Raw genomic sequence first — 20,264 nt, forward strand, 5'->3', positions numbered from 1 at the left:
TAGCACAGAGGGAGAGTGAGAGGGAGAAGCAGACTCCCTGCCGAGCAGAGAGCCTGACGTGGGGCTTGATCCCAGGACCCCGAGATCACGACCTGAGCCAAAGGCAGATGCCCAACTGACTGAGCCACCCAGGTGCCCCCACCTCCGGAGCTCTTGAACAAGTTACTTTCTTAACTAGGGTTGTCCATTTCCATTGTCATGGGTACTCACCTCTGAGAAGGAGAAAGTATAACCAATAAGTATGATTCTAGACCTTTCTGCAATTTTTGGATCTCTTACTAACTTCTACCCATGAAATATCTACGGTCATTTTGGGTTAGATAGAGTCTGCCAATTGGTATATACTTTATAGAATGCAGAAAATTTATGAAAAAAAAAAAAGAAATTAATGATGTAGAATTTGCCATAGGATGTAATACTTGCATTTACTGAAAGAAAAAAAAGTAAATAGAGTATTTTAGATATTTTACCAAAATTATTTTTATACTGTTTACAATATTTTATTCACTCTTCTTACCAAGAACTACCTTTAAAAAAATCATAATTGGCCACAATAAGGACCTTTAATTCTTAACTGTTAATTCTGCTGAAATGTCAGTATTGTCATATTCTGACCACAGTGGATTGAATCTTGGCATATATTTGAATTGTTCCAGGTCCGAACCCCTAGACTTCCAGTAACTAGTCATGGGACCTGAGGCAAATGACTTAGCCCTCCTATGTCTCAGTATTCCCACCTTTGAAATGGGGATAATATGGGAATGCAAGCTGGTACAGCCACTCTGGAAAACAGCATGGAGATTCCTCAAAAAGTTGAAAATAGAGCTAGCTACCTTATGACCCAGCAATTGCACTACTAGGTACTTACCCCAAAGAAACAAATGTAGTGATCAAAAGGGGGCACCTGCACCCCAATGTTTATAGCAGTAATGTCCACAATAGCCAAACTATGGAAGGAGCCCAGATATCCCCCAACAGATGAATGGATATAGAAGATGTGGAATGAATATATGTATAATGGAATATTACTCAACCATCAAAAAAAGGAAATCTTGCCATTTGCAATGATGCGGATGGAACTAGAGGGTATTATGCTAAGTGAAATAAGTCAATCAGAGAAAGACAATTATCTCACTCATATGTGGAATTTAAGAAACAAAACAGAGGATCATAGGGGAAGAGAGGGAAAAATAAAACAAGACGAAATCAGAGAGGGAGACAAACCGTAAGAGACTTTTAATCATTGGAAACAAACTGAGGGTGCTGGAGGGGAGAGGGGTAAGTGGATGGGGTAACTGGCTGATGGGCATTAAGGAGGGCACCTGATGTAATGAGCACTGGGTATTATATAAGACTGATGAATCCCTGAACTCTACCTCTGAAACTAATAATACATTATATGTTAATTGATTGAATTTAAATTAAAAAAATAAAAAAAAAATGAAATGGAGATAATAATAGTTTCCTTGGAAAGGCTGTTCTGAGGGTGAGAATGAGAAGATGGAAGGAAAGCAACTAGAACATTATGTTACTTTCCTGGGACTATCATTGCCAGAGTTCTTTGATGTTCCAAGGGACAGAACTAAACAGAAATAATGAGAAGTTACCGGTAGATAGATTTCAGAAGCACAATAAAAAATGCCCTTTGATCTTTCTGCTACTAATTTATAATTAGGAGAATAATCCTTTTTCTGGCCCTGCCAATAACTTACTGTGTTACTTTTAACAAAAATAACTTTCACAAGCAGCTAGAGTTAAGTTCTCAAACTATGCAAAGAAAATTCAGCCAAGGGGCACCTGGGTGGCTCAGTCAGTTAAGCGTCTGCCTTTGGCTCAGGTCATGATCCCAGGGTCCTGGGATCGAGCCCAGCATCAGGCTCCCTGCTCAGCAGGAAGCCTGCTTCTCCCTCTCCCACTCCCCCTGCTTGTGTTCCCTCTCTCACTGTCTCTCTCTGACAAATAAATAAAATCTTTAAAAAAAAAAAAAGTAACAAAAAAAAGAAAAGAAAAGAAAATTCAGCCTTCAGGTAATCTAGCTCTTCCTCTCTTACCCTATGTTCAATCAAGAATAGTATTCTCAGTTAATCCTTTAAAACACTAACCTCTGATCCTTCTTCATTCCCATGCTATTGCTTTAGGTCAACCTTGTCCCTTTTCAGCAGGGCTCTCCGGTTCTTATTTGTATATATTTTTGGGGGGCTTACTTTTAAAAAAAGAAACTTTCCCTAGTTTTAAAATGCAAGCTTATTATTTAAAAATATGGAAACTACAAAAATAAAAAGTGACCATTATCTATAATCATGTAGCAATGACTTCCATCAAAGCTACTTTTTACTTAAAAGTTTTCATTTTCCTTTGAGTATTTTAAAATTTACTTGGAATTTTTCTCTGTAGTTCTAGTTCTTATATTGTTGACAGCATGCTGTACACACTACTAACTTTAAGGGATATCCTACCCTTTCTCCTACCTTAGGTCTTTATATACGCTGTTCTTTCTACTTGTAATGCCCTTCCCTACCCTATACTATTCTTTCCTTCTTGGCAGTCCCACTAGACCGCGAGGTCCTTCAGGTCAGTTATCTCTTTCAGTACTTATCATGGGGTGTGTGTGTGTGTGTGTGTGTGTGTGTGTGTATCAACATCTTATGAACTTGTGTGATGCTACAGTGTGTTTTTCTATCAAAATCATATGTGATAAGTGAATATGATTGTTCTTTTGCATAGTGTTCAGTGACTAGAATGATGTCTGATTCTTAGTTACACATAGCTATGCAAGAAAATGTTTTGGGAACTTAAAAGGAAGATGTATAACTTTCCTGTGGTAAATTCCTATTCAGAATCATTTAGCCACTTATGGCATTTGTTTATGTGTTCATCTCTTTCACTAGGCAAAGACTGTCTTATTCATTTTAAGTTTCCAGCATTTCCCACTGTACTTCGCACAGAGTAAGTGCTCCATCAATAAGAAAGGAAAAATTAAATAAGCAAAAATGTCAAATTAGTGATAAAACCAGACCAACTAAATTCTTATGAAACACAGAGCAGTCACTATTTACATAAATAGTACCTATTTTTTTAATAAAATCAGAATAATATATATTTTCTCTTAGTACTTACTATATGTATGCTTAATATCGAATGCACTTGATGATTATAATATTCATTAATACAGTCCTCGCAAAATCTAACAAATAAAATAAGACTTCATTATGGGTGCTAGACCCATCATGCATTATGGGTGCAAGACCTATGGGTGCTACTGAATAAGACTTAACAGGTAATAAGATTGTGATAAAATGTTTAATCCTTATACTTAAATGTTATGTTTAAAAACTTTGGATAGGTAACCAAATATCAGGAACAAGAATTATAAATATGCTTTTAAATTTCTTATACTTGAAGCCACATCACTTGCATTCTATTTGTAAAACTCTCTTAACAGAGTTTATGCCATGACTGGTCCAAACGATACTTGATAATTAATGGTTAGAGGGCACAGACTGATATTTAAGATGTGAATCTGCACCATGGTAACTTTGATCTGTTATTTTATATTACGGATAACCAGATATGGCATTTTTTAAAAAGGTCTAGATCACTCAAGAAAAGGAACGGCTTCATTGCACCAGTGGGAACTGCTCCTTAGCATAGCTTAAAAAACAGATAAATGGATAGAGAGACAGAGAGAGAGAGAAAGAGAGAGAGATGAGAGATAAGGTTTCTTTTTTTTTGGAGGGGACGCTTTTGGGAAAAGAGTCATGCTCTGTACTTTGTAATAAATCTAAAGAGTAGGTAGGTACTTCTAAAATCAGTTGTGTCGCTTGCTCTTAAAATGATGACACAGTCCATTCATTGTGGTTAAAATCCGTTCTGGGTTGCTTGGGAATACAGTTTGCCCTTTTTACAAGTTTGACTGTTACTGTACATTTTCTCTTTTGTGTAAGATCACTTAGTGAGATTAAACTGTTTGCTACAATACTACTTCTCAAACTATGCGTACCTGCTTTCCAAGGGTGATATTATAATGAAGGTGGTAGGAACAAGCCGCCGCACAACGAACTGTAGCCAGGAGACATCTGAATAGGTATAGATGCTTAGGGCACATGTATTTCCCACGTTTTTCCAAATGCAATCCTAGGGATATATGTAAAACTTGTATCTGGGGGAAAGTAAGCATTAAATAGAATTTGCCAAGTAAAGCACATGACAGTTTTTTATTAATGAGGTACTAAAAAAACAAAGCAAAATAAAAAAATCTTAATTATAAATAAAAAAATATTAAACATCATTTATTCATTCTATCAATAAAGATTATTGAGGACCTACTTGTGCCAGGCACTCTTCACTATTTGCAAATAAAACGGAGAGAAATTAAAGTGAAAGTAGAAACATAATGAACCAGTGGCAATCACAAACTCAAAGCTGACAATTGTTGAAAAATGCTTGGTTCTCGGGGACTTGGCAGGAGGACTACGTATTCTCAACTTCCGTCTCCTGAACAGGTTACGTTCTTCCCGGGGTTTTCAAATCTTTCCTTGCAAAGCTAATTCTGACAGTTCTTAACTTTGCCCAACCAATTAAGCCACGCGAACGCCTCCTATGATAACAAAGAAAATCAAACTGGAGAAAACACCTTCAGTGCTGACTTCGGGCATCTAAGATTTGATGGCAGCACATGTCTTCTGAGTGCCTCTCACCAAGAAGAGATAATGCATATGAAGATAGTCAAAATTGTGGGTTCAGTTGTATCAAAATGTGATTTATGCCAAAATGGATCTGGGAATGTCAACAATTGCAGAAGAAATGACAAGTTTTAAATTCCTCAAAAGAGAAGTGAATTCAGTAATGATTTAACTTTTTTTTTTTTTTTTTTTTTTGGCTACTGCAATGTGGAGCACAGTCCTTTCCTGCAAAGCTTTAAAATTTTTATTTTTCCTTGAGCAAGCCTTGGGAACCTAATAAAATGTTTTAAGTCTACTGAGCAGCACATATCTTAGTGTTGTTACCCTCCTGGCATATTTTTGGCATGATACGACTTTTGCCATTAAAAAAAATTAAATTGAAGTGCCACCGACAGAATTTCAAGTAAACAAAGCATCAACTGAAAGCACAGGGCCTCCATGTGCTGGGAGCTCCAACAGCCGGTCATCTGCAAATGGACAACTTTAATTTGATTCCTGGCACCATTGGCCGTGCTGAGAATTCTCCTATCTCTTCACACCAGGGGTTTGCTCTTTTAAGCATTGCTCCCTGAAGGGAAGGAAAAACTAGAGAGAGAGGATTTCCAATGACCCTGCACAGATGAATGGATATGTCAATGGTGAATATTGGTTCAGCTTTGAAACAGAGAATCCTGCAGTGGTCTCGCTTCTACAGCCCTTCTCCACTAGCGTGAGTGTTGCCAAAGACTTGTGTGAGCAGGAATCTTTAATAGATTAGGGCAGGGAATGAGAAAGCGAAAGCACAAACAGAAAAAAAAAAGACAAAATGCTTTTTAAAAATTAATGGTAGTTTAAATGTTTGGGAAATTCAATTCTCAAGAGATGAGTAAAAAGAGTATCCACACTTGTGTTAGTGAAGCTTTACATTTAAAACTTGAGACTTTGAAAGGAAATTCCAAAACACTAATTGCTCATAGAGTCAATTAGTAAGCTAGTGTCCATCTGACAGGTCTTGAGGAACAATTAGCTCCTGAATTGAGCACTAAGCACTTTGAATCGTATTCTTTTCCTTGCCAGTGTTATAATGAAAGTGCGTGCACACACACACACACACACACACACACACACACACACACACAGAGTAAAAAAAAGGAAGAAACATCAGTTCTATTTCGTTTGGGAGATGAGCATTTCAGTTACTAATCTTGCAACTGGGTAGATGTAAAAATTCTGCCCGAATAACTACTGAACAGGCATTTATTTTCACATGCTTTATGGTTAGTTTTCACTCAGCTATCAATCAATCAATTATGCTGTGACATGATGTAATTTCCTAATCATACTAATATTCATGCTTTTATCACTATCAAACCTAGAGCACATACATTTCGATGAGACAGAAGTCTAATTATTTAAATATGTTAGAGCATATTACATCTCCAAGGCTGTATCCTTTATGAGGTTTTTCTCCACTAAAAGAAATCTAATTTAATTGCAAAGAGAGAAGTATATTAAACAGCATTTTACCCTTCCAGTAAGCAAAACTGATTTTTTTTTTTTTTTACAGATCCCAATAAGTACAGAATTTTTTATGGGCCCTTATTTAAAATTAATGTTTTTTTTTTTTTGCTTGCTAATAAAAGTAGAATAATAGAATTCATCATAAAAATGAAACGATAATCATACTCAAGGTGAAAAAGAAAATATTTTTATTTTCTTTTTCAATGTTCTTGACCTGAAGAAAATATGTTATAAAGACTAACTATGAATTGCTTTATATCTCTAAAATATGATTTTGCATTATTTCTTATGACTGGCTTAGTTCTCAGGGTGTTTTTTCTACTTAAAATGGTTCATACTGAAAAACAGCACTTGAATCATTTCAATGTTAATGTGACAGGTGCCAGAGAAAAGTTTAAACTTTTTCAGGCAAGACCACTTGCCCTGATGCATTTGTTACAATCTATAATTACAGGCTCTATTGTGCAGATTACTTTAAAGGCAATAAATCTCCTACCCAGTAGAAGTTACACATGGCAAACATATACTGTGTTCCCTCAGATCTTTGTAAGAAAAAAAATTCAGACTCAGTTGCTACAATAATCACTTCCTACACTGCTCTGAGGCCAACAGTCCGCTAAAACCCTGGCTATAGCTCCTTGGATACATTGTTTTAAAAACACAATTTGTTTTAATGTACATTTTAAAGATACTCCTGAAAATTCCATTACTCTCTTCAGTGGGGAATGAGCACAGATGCATTGAAACCAAATAGGAAAAAGTTACACCATGAACAAAACAACAAAAATCCCAAAGGCATTATTTTTCAAGTACGAAATCAATTATTTTTCAACCAATAAAAGTTGTCTCTTCTAAATTTCTCAGGGAGGACTAAAATGCACTGGGGATTCCTTTTGTACTTTACCTACGTAGTTTATTGCTCTTCACCTGACGTTCTAATATTTTACTTTTTTGTAAACATAAATAGATAAATGAATATTTTAGGCATGAAGTTAGGTTAATTAACACATTTTCAAACAGAATGCTTATTGTATTCTTCTTCTTCTTCTTCCTCTTCTTCTTTTCCTTCTTCTTCTTCTTCTTCTTCTTCTTCTTCTTCTTCTTCTTCTTCTTCTTCTTATCCAAGTGTTGTCTTTAGTGTTACAATAACTACTCTGCTGAAAAGCTATTTCATATGAAACTACAGATACGTACACACACTTGTACATGTGTAAAGGAAGGGCTTCCTGCAAGAAGTTTCATATTACCTTTACATTTACTTCTAAAATAAAAAGCTTTTGGAGAAAACTTCCATGTGCTTTAGAATTAGCACATCATTATAAAATAGTAAACTGCCTTTTAATTATGAAAAATCAATATGTTTAATCAAGTTAACAAATGCAGGACATATTGAACTGGAAAATTTCACAACTTTGAACTAAGGAACAAGAATGCAAGAATTAAGAAGATTCAGTCTGTTCCTAATCATTGTCGTGAAAACCCCCACCAGCTAGCTACTCGTTGTACCATTTTCTTTCAACAGCACACCTCCTCCTGCCACCCTACCTCCCTAATATATATAGTTACGTGTGTGTCTACACATGTGTTTCTACAATTAAGTTATGGTTGTTTTTATTTTATACATCTCTGCTCAGGAAACAATCATTTGTAACAACTGACTTTAAATATGTTTTATACTTTTAAGAGTCCGTACTTAAAAAGCAATTTGATTCATTTCTCTGGAAATGAACTTTCTTATGTGAGCAACATCTCAGAGTTGGATAACAAATCAAGACTTATTCACTTGAAAAAAAAAAATCCGACAGTTTGGATGGTATGCCAGGTCTTTGAACTATATTTAGTTACACAAAAGACAGGGTTAACAAAAACACACCTGAGCAGAACAGCAGTGTCATCTTATGCTAAAGAAAAAAAGCCAAAAAATCTAAAAATCCCTCAACATGTCCTTGATCAAATCAAATATTTAGAATAAAACTGGTGTATATGAATCCTGGCCCTTTGAACCTCAAGTTTCCTAAACAGTGATAAATACCAGGGATCCCCAAAGAGTCTCTTCCTTGTCCCTTAACAGACTGTTTGGCATCAAGTGCTCAGTGGGCTGGAAACCCACAGCCAGCCAGGGAGGGACAGCACAGACGGAACCATGTTTACTCTGTCAGGGACAGCTGATTAGGATGACACCAACTCTTCACATTAAACCTGCTAAGCAAGGGCTTTACCCAGAGGGCTTCCCAAAACTGGAAGCGTTCACCAGTGAATTGACGAACTATGCTATATGTTAATAATGAAGAGTAGGCTGCTGTAGCTGCTTATACAATGCATGTTAATTATGAACTCTCTGAAAATGGATTTTCCCCCAACTTCATTTTGAAAAGCTAGGATTGTGCAATTTAAAGTTATTTAAAGAGAGTGTCGACAGTAACTTCATCATGCTATTTTTATATTTGACTTATTTCAGAGTCAGGGATTACTAAAGGAGAATTTCAGAAATCAATGGAAAAATTAAGAGCCAAAGCTTCAATTTCCTATCACTGAATCACAGAGCTTGAAGGGACTTTGAAGGCCGTTCATTCAGCCCCTGCATCTTACACTTGAGGCGGGGGGAGACCCAGAGCTCTTACGTCTCAGTAGCCGCAGCATCAGAATGAGAACCAAGAAGTCCTGCACCAATCTGGGGAGCTTTCCATTATCCAATCCTGGCTGCTTTATACCTTTTCAGAAAATAAAAATCCATATGCTAGAACGTAATCATAATTTCAAAGATAGTCCTCCAGAGGCAAAGGAGGTGGAGAACTGATGAGGAAAAAAAGACAGAATTGCAATGGCAGCAAATCTCATGGGTGGAACCCTTAAAGATAAATCAGATTTAGTGGATACAAAATATTTTTCTTAGAATCATACCACGACCTGTGTTGGTAACAAGTAGGGATGAGCTTATCCTTCATTTTCCACTTAAAGTCTAGTAAAGAAGTCTGGGGTCCATGTGTTTATAGAACCTATGTTCTTTAGACCACTCAGGCTCCAAAGATTTCCAGCAGAATTCAGGGTTATGCATTATGATACATTTCAGTAATAAAGAACACTTGTCTCTCAGAACTGTTGTGCTATAATCATATACCAACCTAACTGGATAGACGCATTTGGTTGTCATTTTAGGTAAAAGAAATATTCTTTTTCTGTCACTTTAGAATATTCTGGCTTAGGTCATTTGCGCATGGCTGAGTCATGACTCCCAGCATGTAAAATACTCATTGAGAATTTGTTTTCTGAAAGTATATTTCCTCTTTAGCCATTATGGTATAGTTTCACACACTGTTAGGCTAGGCTGATGCTAATGACTAGCACCTAGTAACCCAACAGAAGTAATGACTGCTTCCCAAAAGCTTCTAGAAATACTTGCAAAGCCGGTGGGACAGTGAACAACAATGCTAGATTTAGGAGAAAACAAGTCTGGGCAATTAGTCTCAGCTCAAGTAATTAGTTGTGTTCACTTAGCCCTTTGATCATTTGTTTCCTCATCTACAAATGGAGTTAGATTAGACGATCCCTAAGGCCTTCTTTATTTCTACAATGTTATGCTAAGAAACTAACTCTAGGGACTAGAGAAATGGGAAGGTGGGAAGTATGCCTTATCTAAGACAATCTAAAATGTATAAAATGCTATGGGTACTCAAAGGAAGGAACACCTTCTGTCAGGACTCTAAGTTCTCAAAGACAAGTACTGAATATAAGTCATCTCTCTGTCACCACTAGCTAATGCAGTTCTTAGTCCATGGTAGCTCCTTATTAATTATGTATCAGATGAATAAATAAATCTAAGTCTTGTAGGATGGAAAAGTGGAACGGCATTCCAGATAGACGTAACACTGTATGTAAAGGCTTTACAGATATGAAAGGTTATGGTATGTTCAAGAAAAGAAGTGTACTTAGATCATGAGAAGTGTGGTATAATGATGGTCAGAGGTTGGCTTCCATTCAAGAAGGGCCCTAGCATTGGCAACCAAGAACACCTTACGTCTAAGCAGAATGGGGACAAGATCCTCCATTTTGGATACTAGGCAGTAGCATGCAGAGAAAAAATAGCAAACACATAAAGAATACATCAACAGAGCCAAGATATTCCAAATAAAGTGGAGTTGCTGGAAGGAGCATAGCAAGGATTAAATTAACAAGGAGAAGGGAATAGGGTTATCATGCTTCCTGGGCAGGAGTCTCTACCTCTCCTGTCACATTCTCACCCCCAAGCCATGGGTGATAGTCATGGTGAGCAGAGGAGTCCTTTGGCTCCTTGACACTGAGCTGCTGCACCCCCCCATCTTATTCTTGCTCCCCCATATTCCAGCACGTGTGACGGCAGGTGTCTAACACAGTTCCCTTCCTTGGGAAATGACACAAGGTCGTCCTCTAGAAATAATGTTTTGAGGTAAAGCTGGTTATAGTTATAAGAAAACAGGCCTTAACCGTAAGTGCTTCCTAACTAGTCTCCTCTGATGAATCTTTTTTAATAACGAAATGTGAGGAGAGATTCTAAAAGCCAATTAACATCTGAGAATAATTCAGACTTAGAGAACACAGTTGTAACTAATTATACAAGGAAGTAAATGAGTGGGCCCCAAGAACCAATCTATAATTTCAATACTAGTCACCATATACAGTACAACAAACTTTAAAATTAAATGTAAAATATAAGCAACACTAAATTTATTAGTATAGTAATTAACAGAAATCATTAGTTGATCATTAATTAATCTCCCTGGTTACTACCCTTATCTCTGGTTGTCTGCAACTTTATGGCAATATCTTGAGGTGCAAAACTCATTTATATAGTGTCAGCTTTGGAGGGAGAAATTATTTTAAAATCTTAAAATAACATTTTTTTTCTCCAGTTGCTATGTTCTAATGGATAAAAAAAAAATAATAGATTATGTTAATATAATCTTTTGGAGTGACTCCCCAGTCATTTATAGAGAAAAACTGGCCATTACTAAAAGGGGAAGCATTTGTAGTTATGCTGTTTTTCCTCATCCAAATGTTATGTGTTTCATTTAGGAATTAAATGGGACATTCCTGCATTTTATGCTTTTAGATATTGTTTCAAAAAGAAAATATACTACTGTGCTGTCACCAGCCTACAAGTTAGAATGTCTTCCAAGAGTCCCTTTAGTAGATCAGGAATATCTTCTCATAGAAGTATCATTTTAGTTGTGTTGGTTATTTTTTCGGGTAAGTCCACAGAATGATCTATTAAATACCTTACATAAAAATATTAAGATCTACTCTAAGCTTGTTCACATTAAGGCACTGTCTGCATGGAATATGAGGTCTGAGTTATAATTACATATGCTTAAAAAACATGGGCTGGGGCCCGATCCTCAACATCTACTTAAGAAAAGGTGTATGACCAGGTCAGTCATTCTCTAATTTCTATAAATTGGAGAACAAAAGTTCCTTGTACATGTGAGACAATCCTCCAAACTTCTAAATATAAGAATAAGTCATTAGGAAATCCAGAGCATGGATTATATTTGCATATTTAATTTGATCACTATCATGTAGCAATTTCCAGTACAAATTAAGGATGAAAATTATTATTTTTCCTTACTCCTGTTCTTAAGAGTATTAAAATAAATACATAATTTGGGATATATAGCTTTTGGTAAATGGATGGAAAATTTCCTTTTCTGATTGTTGAAATTTTGCTGTACTGTCAAATCAAGAACAATATAAATCGAATAAATAAATGTACACAAAAATCTACAACTGTATTATAGGACTAACTTAACATAGGGCTACTATATAAAGAAATGCCTTTGTTCTATTGCATCCTCTTTTTGTTAAGTAAAATTAAAATTACTCAAGTATTGTGATGTGTGTTTTAAAGGCATAAGCCATTGTTTCCATGTTACTTATAACGGAAACTCTATAATAAAGCTTTAGGAGTATTATGCATTTTGTTGAAAACATACACTGAGGTAATAAGCTAAAAAGACAGAGGCTCATAACCAACATTTTACTTTTCAAGCCATGGGAGTCCTGGCATATCCAAAATTTTACGATGATAAATCCAAACACTTCACCTCACTTCATTTTTTTTTTTTTTACAAAAACACAGCTGTAACATGTTCCATTGACATGACAATAAAGTCAAAGTAGTAAGAAAATAGACTTTATTATTGTTCTTTAAGGATTAGCGTCTATATGCACCTCTCGGCCAAATAAACACTCCATTATAAACATTAGGTCAGTTACTGTACCATGCTGTGGAAACAGGATAAATAGGGACCGCCACCATGTCTGTTGACAATACATTGGTCTCACATTAATTTGATTGAAGGTGGCCTGCCAACACATCTCACTTGCCCCATTTGAGAGCACTCAGATAAGAAAACACAGTGATGTTTAGCAGATAGGCCTGGTGACACAATAGAGCGCAACTCATTGAAGAAGTGTAATTACAGTGATTACTTCAGAAAAGAGAGCAGATACACTGATGGGAAGAAGTAAACATTGCCACAATTACAGGAGCCCAGCTCCCTTTTGGTGCGGATACGGGCGTCCCAGACAACACCGACTAGCAATAAGAACACAGAAAGCTTTGCAACTTAACAACAGAGAAGCACGTAAGGTTACAAAATGGCATAAGCCAATTTGCCGAAGTGCTGGAACAAAGGGCCCCGTCTGTTTTGGGTAAATTCAGTATATCAAGTAGATGAGCCAAACAGAGAAGGCTTCCTCCTACAATTAAAACTAAGTACAAACATCAGGAAAGTTTGCCCCCGGAGGAATGTAATCTGCAGATGATTTTTAAACCTGTTATTCTGATGGCTGTGAAACAGAAACAATGTGGGTGTCTAGTTCTCCCAGGTAACAGTCCCATGAGACCAGCTTTAGAGACTGGGAAGTTTCATCTGTGCCATTCACTGGGCATATACAGAATCTACTGGCATCAAAGTACCCAGGAATCATACCATAATCTGACAAAAATAGGGGAAAACTTCACTTCTCCCCAGGCCACTAGATTAGAGATTCAAGAAGAAAAACAGAGCTTGCAAAAGGGCCCAGAGCTCAGCTAGTATAACCTTGCCTGCCATTTCTGAAGAAACAGAGACTTCCAGAGGTTTACAGCCTGGCCTCAGATTGCACAGCAAATTATTGAAAACAGGGCTAGAACTTAAGTCTCCCAACCAGCTCTGTGTTTTCCACCACAATCAAACAGTTTTTCAGTAACAAGTCTTACAAAATGAGAACTGTTTAAGTACATTTGCACTGTAAAAATTACAAAATACTTCGAAAGCATTTGAGTCATCTTACTTGATTGTCACCAGATCTCTGTGAGGTCCCTAGAGATATTTTTATGTCAGATATGTATGTACCTATATATGGATAGATATAAAAAGAGAGACAGAGTGGAAGAGAGACAGAGAGAAAGAACGTAGTAGCTCAAGAGACAGAGGGTAAGAGAGTGATAGTGAGTGAAAAAGCCAAAGAAATTCTCAGAGAGACACACACAGATACCCCTCCCCCCCACGCACTGGCACAGGTAGGCAGAAAGGGAGACACAGTGGGGGCTTCAAGTATTTGCCGAAGGTCCAAGAGCTGCACCTTAAACCCAGTATTGAAATCCAAATCCCTGTGCTCCTTCTATAAACGTTAATGAAGGCTCCGAACCATCAGAAACATAGGTGAATTAGACTACAACTTCTTAATTTTATTTTTGGTTGTATTTCTTTAATTTTGGCCCCCACCCCCCCCATCCCTTACCTCCGAATAGGATGATTAGAATGGAATGGGTATAATATTTTTAATAGAATCAAAGCAGTGGTGATTGTCTACATGGTTGACAAAGTAACTTTTCTTTGTAAACAGCTAAGTCCTGCCTTGGGAAATAAGATATCAAGAGAAACTTACCTTTCTGCTCTCATTAGGGATTTAATGACTTTTACAACTGGGGTTCTTAACCTGGGATTCACAGATGCATTTGACTGTGGCTGTAAACCCTTGACACTGTGTGCAAAATTTAGAGCATATGGGCATTTTCTAGACAGAGGGTCCATCTGATTCTCAGAGGCCTCTCACTCAGAAACATTGTAAGTTTGTGGAAGGATTAATGACAATATGTACCTTTTTTTTTTTTTTTTTTTTTGTACATCAAAATTTAACTATCAGAATGAACTGGACAAAATAACTCATTTCAGAAAACCAGCGGTAATCTACGTGCTCTCAAACCCTGTAAGTTTTTTTTTTTTTTTTGAGTTTAACAGCAAAATATTTCTCCATTCTTTTTGCTCTAGCCACTTTTAACATGGACCTCTATGAAAAGGATGTGAGAAAGTGAATTTCATTTTAAAAGGACCATGGCCCAATTCATAACTAACCTCATTATGTTTGGGATGGTTTGGTAGTAACAGCAAATTAGTAGGCTTTTTCTTTTTTTATAAAGCAAATCCTATATAAAAATATACTGTATTTATTTTATTCATGGGCTGTGCTATTCATCAACATTGGAACAAACTTTTTAAAAAAAAAAAAAAGATTTATTTATTTTAGAGAGAAAGAGAGTGCAGGGGGATGGATTAGGGGAGAGGGAAAGAGAGAATCTCAAGCAGACTCCCCGCTGAGCCTGGAGCCCAATGCGGAGCTCGATCTCTCAATCCTGAGATAATGACCTGCGCTGAAATCAAGAGTCAGACGCTTAAGCGACTGAGCCACCCAGGTGCCCCCGGAACAAACTTTTTTGAAGCTAGACCAAAGGCTATCATCTCATATGTCGATACCTGTAAAGTTGCCAGCATTGTTTGCTTCCAAATTAAAGCAGAATTGTAAAAAGGACTCATCTGTAATGCTAAGTAAGGTACAACACTGTCAGGGTCATGGGGATAAGCTGGTTTCCAAAATGGCCTCCAATCAACCACACTTCCCACCTTTCTTCAGTCACCTCCAACAGTGAATTGTCAGATCCTGGCTCCCTTTCCACAACAGAATACCACAGAAGCAGCATTGGGCCAATTGTAGATGTAAGCTTTTACACTTTGGGGGGCCCAATCTTTAATGTAAGAAGTAGCCATTCTCATCAAGAGGCCACATGGAGAGGCCACGGTGAGAGGAAGAGGCTCTCAGACTAATGTAGAGAGAAGCCCAGCTGGTCAGTGTCTCAGCTGAACTTGGTTTCCCACAGTCCCACCAAGGTACCAGACATCTGAGTGACCATACAGAACATTCCAATACCTGTCATCATGATGGCAGCCTCAGCCAATATCACCTTCTGAAGGTGAAGAACTGCTTATCTGTGCCAGTCAACTCCCATAATCAGGAGAAATAACAAATTGTTATTGTTTTTAAACCAAGTTTTGAGGTGATTTGTGAAGCAGCAATAACCAAATCTAAGGTAACATGGCATAAATACTGAGTTTACAAGAGGAAATTTAGAAGATGATAAAGTATAAATAACTGAAGTTTATCTCTGTTGAGCATGAAAGAAAAACATTTATTAAGTACTAACTAAACTGCCCACCACTTATCTCATTAAGCCTCATTACTACAGTGACAAAGAGAATATAACATTACTGAGTAACATTATTGCCCAAGGTCGCAGAGCTAGAAAGTGCCAGAAATTGAACACAGATTTTATTTCACAGCCTCGATGATGGACTCATTCTATTACAATGGGCAGGTTGAGGAGAGGGAAGAGAGAAAAGAAGGGAGGAAGACTGACACACAGAGAGAGAGGCATGGCATTTAATTACATGACGGAAACCCTTCTTATGCATAATCCACACTTTTAAAAATAGGAAGATGCTCCATTAATTTAACCTATGTTAGCAATGGATTGTCATAATTACTGATACCTATACTGTAGCTGCAATGTATTGTAACATAATAGGCACTCAGGGACACATAGATTTACTTGATTCTATATTAAAATGATCCCAAATGATGTACGTACATCAGTTATATACATGTTCCTCTTTCTGATTTTTATATATTTTGCTTCCCTCTTGCTGTGAGGCTGTCTTGTCTCTAGGAGGCATGGAAAACTTGACAACCAAGTTACATGATCTTTGTGAAGAAAGAACATAGCTTCAAAGTGAGTTTGCAGGACTTTCCAAGGAACGAAGTGCATGTTCCTCCTCACATAAAGCTCAGTGTCTGGGAGAGCTGGATAAGTAAATCCTAGATGAAGGAGTCTTTAGTTAAGTACTGACGTCCTTGCAACATTGTGACAGGAACTAAAGGCACAGTTTCTGTTCTGAAGAGCTCTCCGCCGGGTGGACAGCCTGGTAGTTTTCAAATTGGGCTCAGTGGGAACGAGGGGTCTGCACCAATGCAACGAAAGATGTTTTACAGATACTGCAATTAAGTATTTTCTGACAAGTGCTAAAGACTGAAAACCCTCCTTTCGTTGTTTTTATCCATTTTATAGTTTGGGTTCTGAGTCTGACTTGGTTTGAAAACAAAAAATTCTACTATGGGAACACTTGAGAAAATCAGTGCTTTGGGAGATGCACTGTGCAACGCTGAGGATGGGCGACGGAGCCATGGGGTTGCCCGGCTCAGGGACCTTCAATATTGGCCAATTTTTTTTTTCTATATGCAATAAAAAATGTAATGCTTTTAAAAATGAGAGCTAACCTTTCCCCGAGAAAGTTTACATTGCTGACACTCTGCTGGTGGCCACTGACTGACGCACACACCTGTAACACTGGCATTGCCTTGGGGCTCAGTTTCATCTATTCGGGAGACAAAAGACTTTTGATAGCAAGTCATGACAGTGTTGGCAAACATATTTCTGCTGTACAACACCGGGCCATGTTGTTGTTAGTGGGAAGATACTCAGTCGGCGAGGGCTGCCCAAGAAGTTTCTAAAATGCCAATTGTAAAGGACTTAATTCAAGCAAAACTTATACCTAGTAATAATTGCTTCTTTCAAAGTGAACTCAGGGTACTCACTGATCAAAATGTATACAGCTATCCTTTAAGGACATCCACAATCACTGTTGTCATGCCTCTAGTTAGGCAGTTCAAATTGCTGAAAACTTTGGTAATGACTACTTGGCTATATTTGAATAAAGGTCATTTGCCCCTCCATTCACAGCTCATACAGTGCCTTTTGTACACATATCTCGGGGTCTTTTACAAAGAACACTAATCAAGACACAAAATAACATTGTGGCAAATAATCTTGTCACAAATTCCATTACACAGTAAAAGCTAAATAAAAAATAACAGCTTTTCTGCCTATATTTAAAAATTTATATCACTTAGTGTCAAGCAATTCAGAGAAGAGAATTCTACAAAAGAGAGGAAAGTGACAGGAAGAGATCCATTAACTCACACACACACACACACACACGCACACACACTTCCACCAAATAAAAGTGTTAAGAATAAACCTGCAAAATTAGCAATTAGGGACAGGATTTTCTACATTGTTAACATATTTTACCAAGAAATTAGATAAATTGATAAGCTGACTACTCTGAAATTACTCTGGGCAAATATATTCTCCGAAATTTAGACAATAACATAGTATCTCAATTTCAATGTTTACACAGTTAAAATTCCTGTTGAACCTAGCTAGCTTATGGCCTGCTAAACAAGTTCAGGTGCTTTTGCTTGTTTAAGAAGAAAAGTATGAATTATTCCCACCCCCATCTCTCGGGCCTCACAAACATCCTTTGAAATTCCATAACCCTCTAATCCATGATTTCTCAAAAATGTCTGTATTTGCTGAGTAATTTTCAGTGGTTCTCAAACTCAATTCTAATTATCATTCCTATTTTATAGGTTAAGAAAACTAGAAGTTGCAGGAAATGAGTGACATTAGCAAAATAGCGCATGTAGGAATTGGCCAATTACTATAGCACAAAGAATACTAATTGATTTTGCCTGAGACAAATATTTTGATCAATTCTTTTTCCTTCTCACTAAGGCCCACTCTGTTTAGTCTCTGACATATAATTCATAGGTATTAATTTAAAGGGAGCACTTAAAAAACATTACCTAGCTCATCATAACCTTAATAATTATTAGATAATTACATATATAAATGACCTCGAAGAACTCATAAAGACCTAAATTCATTTACACTGCCTGTCTTCCTACATGCCCTCTCAAACATACCCACACCCACTCTGCTTTAATAAATATGTGTGTCCTGTGCCATCCTGCTTTCTTTTGAAAACATTGAGGTGGTGAGCGCTAATAGAAAAAGATAGATTTTCATGTTTACTCACTCACACACACATTCTTTTATTCAGTTAGCATTTAAAGTTCGTCTAATGCACACAGTCTAGCATCATAGTAATTAAGAGGCAAAGTCTGGAGCCAGATGTCCAGAGTTTGGATTTTAATCATATGACATCTGGCAATTTAATTCACCAATGTGGGCCTCAGTTTTCTCATCTGTAAAGTGGCACCTACCTCATAGGATTGATTTGAAGATTAAATGAGCTAATACATGTAATGTGCTGAGAACGACTTGTACATAATACGCACTTGATAAATATTAACTATTTATGTCACATTCCAGGCCCTGTGCTAGACATTGGAGATGCAGTGGTAAATAAAAATAGGCACAGTCCATAGCCTTGATAAGTATTCAGTCTAGTTTTTTAGCTTTATGCACTATTTCCTCTTATTAAAATATATTATAAGGTTGCTATATGACAACAAAAAGACTTTATCAATGAGGGAAAGCTGAAAAAAAAAATCGAAGCTTTATATATTACTGCTTCTAGTACAGATAAAATTGTGTGGCAATAACATTATCAATTTTTCCAGGACAAAATTATGTTTTCAGCATATTTTGTGATTTATTGATTACCTTAAAACATCAGTATTAATATTTTAAAATATCATTGCTAATGTTTTATATCAGAAAGCTACCTATTTTAAGTTTGCGATTTTAAAATATTTATGTAACCTTAGTTTATTCAGAGCAACACCTTCCCCTTACCAATGAATCTCTGTCCATAAGATGGAAGTCAGTGCAAAATGAAAAGTGGGTTTTATGCAAAAGAAATGTACTTTTCAGGAGGCTTTTCTTTTTTTTTCTTTTTTTTTTTACTATTTATTTTAGGAACATTTTTATGGATACTTTTTTTTTTTCTTTTTCTTTTGTTCTGAAAATCACAGAAAGGCAACAGGTTATTTTGAAGGTCTATGTCCGATGTTACCTAAACAATCTATGGTGTGGACTTAAGTTTGCATAGATGTTTCACTAATCTGGAGCCAAGAGCTAATATGAATATAAAAAGAATCTGAAAGCTACAGTGTCCACAGGTCTCATTTTGAGTAGGTAAGAGTCTTGACCCATGAATAATCTTGAGGATTGGAAAAAGGAGCTTTCCCATTTAATTTCATTAACTGTTGTTCTTATTCCCACCTCCTATCACTGATTTCATTCCATTTCCAGAACTATCATAGAGATCACATTACTGAATCCTGGAGACAGGATGTTGCACAACATCTAATATATTGTATAATCATTGGTGTTTGAATGGAGAGTGTATCGGGATGATCAAAAGTGCCTGTAAAATTGTAATTGTTTATAGCCAAGGGTCTCATGTTATTTGGCTTTAATTTTGGCACAGTACTTAGCACCAATCGGGGTAAGAAAAGATACATTATTGACAGAGATGGTGACAATCTCCTGATTGTCTCACTCATCCTCAAGAGCACTAATGCTCTATGTAACTATTTGTTTAGGGCAGTTGGGACTTCGACCCACTTTCAATCTTAGTAACACGAATCGGGGTGTAACTCAATGCTGTATGTAACTTCCAAGCACCAAGCACATCGTCATAAAATGGATTAGGATTGCTTTGTAAAGAGAAAATAAATACAAGGGAACAGCCCTCCATTTGTGTGAGTCTCTATGACTTGTTATTTTTCATAAGCCCTTACACTTAATCATTTTACCTAAAAAATATAAAGAAAAGAGAGAAGTGGGAGTATTTTATCAATTTCTAAAAATAGAAGAATCCAATCAGGAGACTGATAAATTTTGGAGGACACTGAAGCCTGAGATTGGAAGTTGGACCACGGGTTTCTAATGTGAGTTTTACCAGCTCTGTTATCTTA

At 36.7% G+C, this 20,264-nt stretch overlaps 1 protein-coding gene across 4 annotated transcripts in view; it reads right to left on the reverse strand.

Moving 5' to 3' along the window:
• FIGN (fidgetin, microtubule severing factor) overlaps positions 1-20,264 on the reverse strand; it is a 133,088-nt gene that overhangs the window by 33,976 nt on the left and 78,848 nt on the right. The window contains exon 2 of one of the 4 annotated variants that reach the window (XM_078070903.1): positions 4,001-4,134. The exons of the other annotated variants lie outside the window; for them this stretch is intronic. The gene's annotated coding sequence lies outside the window, so the exon portion shown is untranslated. The remainder of the gene's footprint in view (positions 1-4,000; positions 4,135-20,264) is intronic. 4 annotated transcript variants of the gene reach the window in all.

Source organism: Halichoerus grypus, chromosome 4 (genome assembly GCF_964656455.1).
Source record: "Halichoerus grypus chromosome 4, mHalGry1.hap1.1, whole genome shotgun sequence".
Taxonomy (NCBI): domain Eukaryota; kingdom Metazoa; phylum Chordata; class Mammalia; order Carnivora; family Phocidae; genus Halichoerus; species Halichoerus grypus.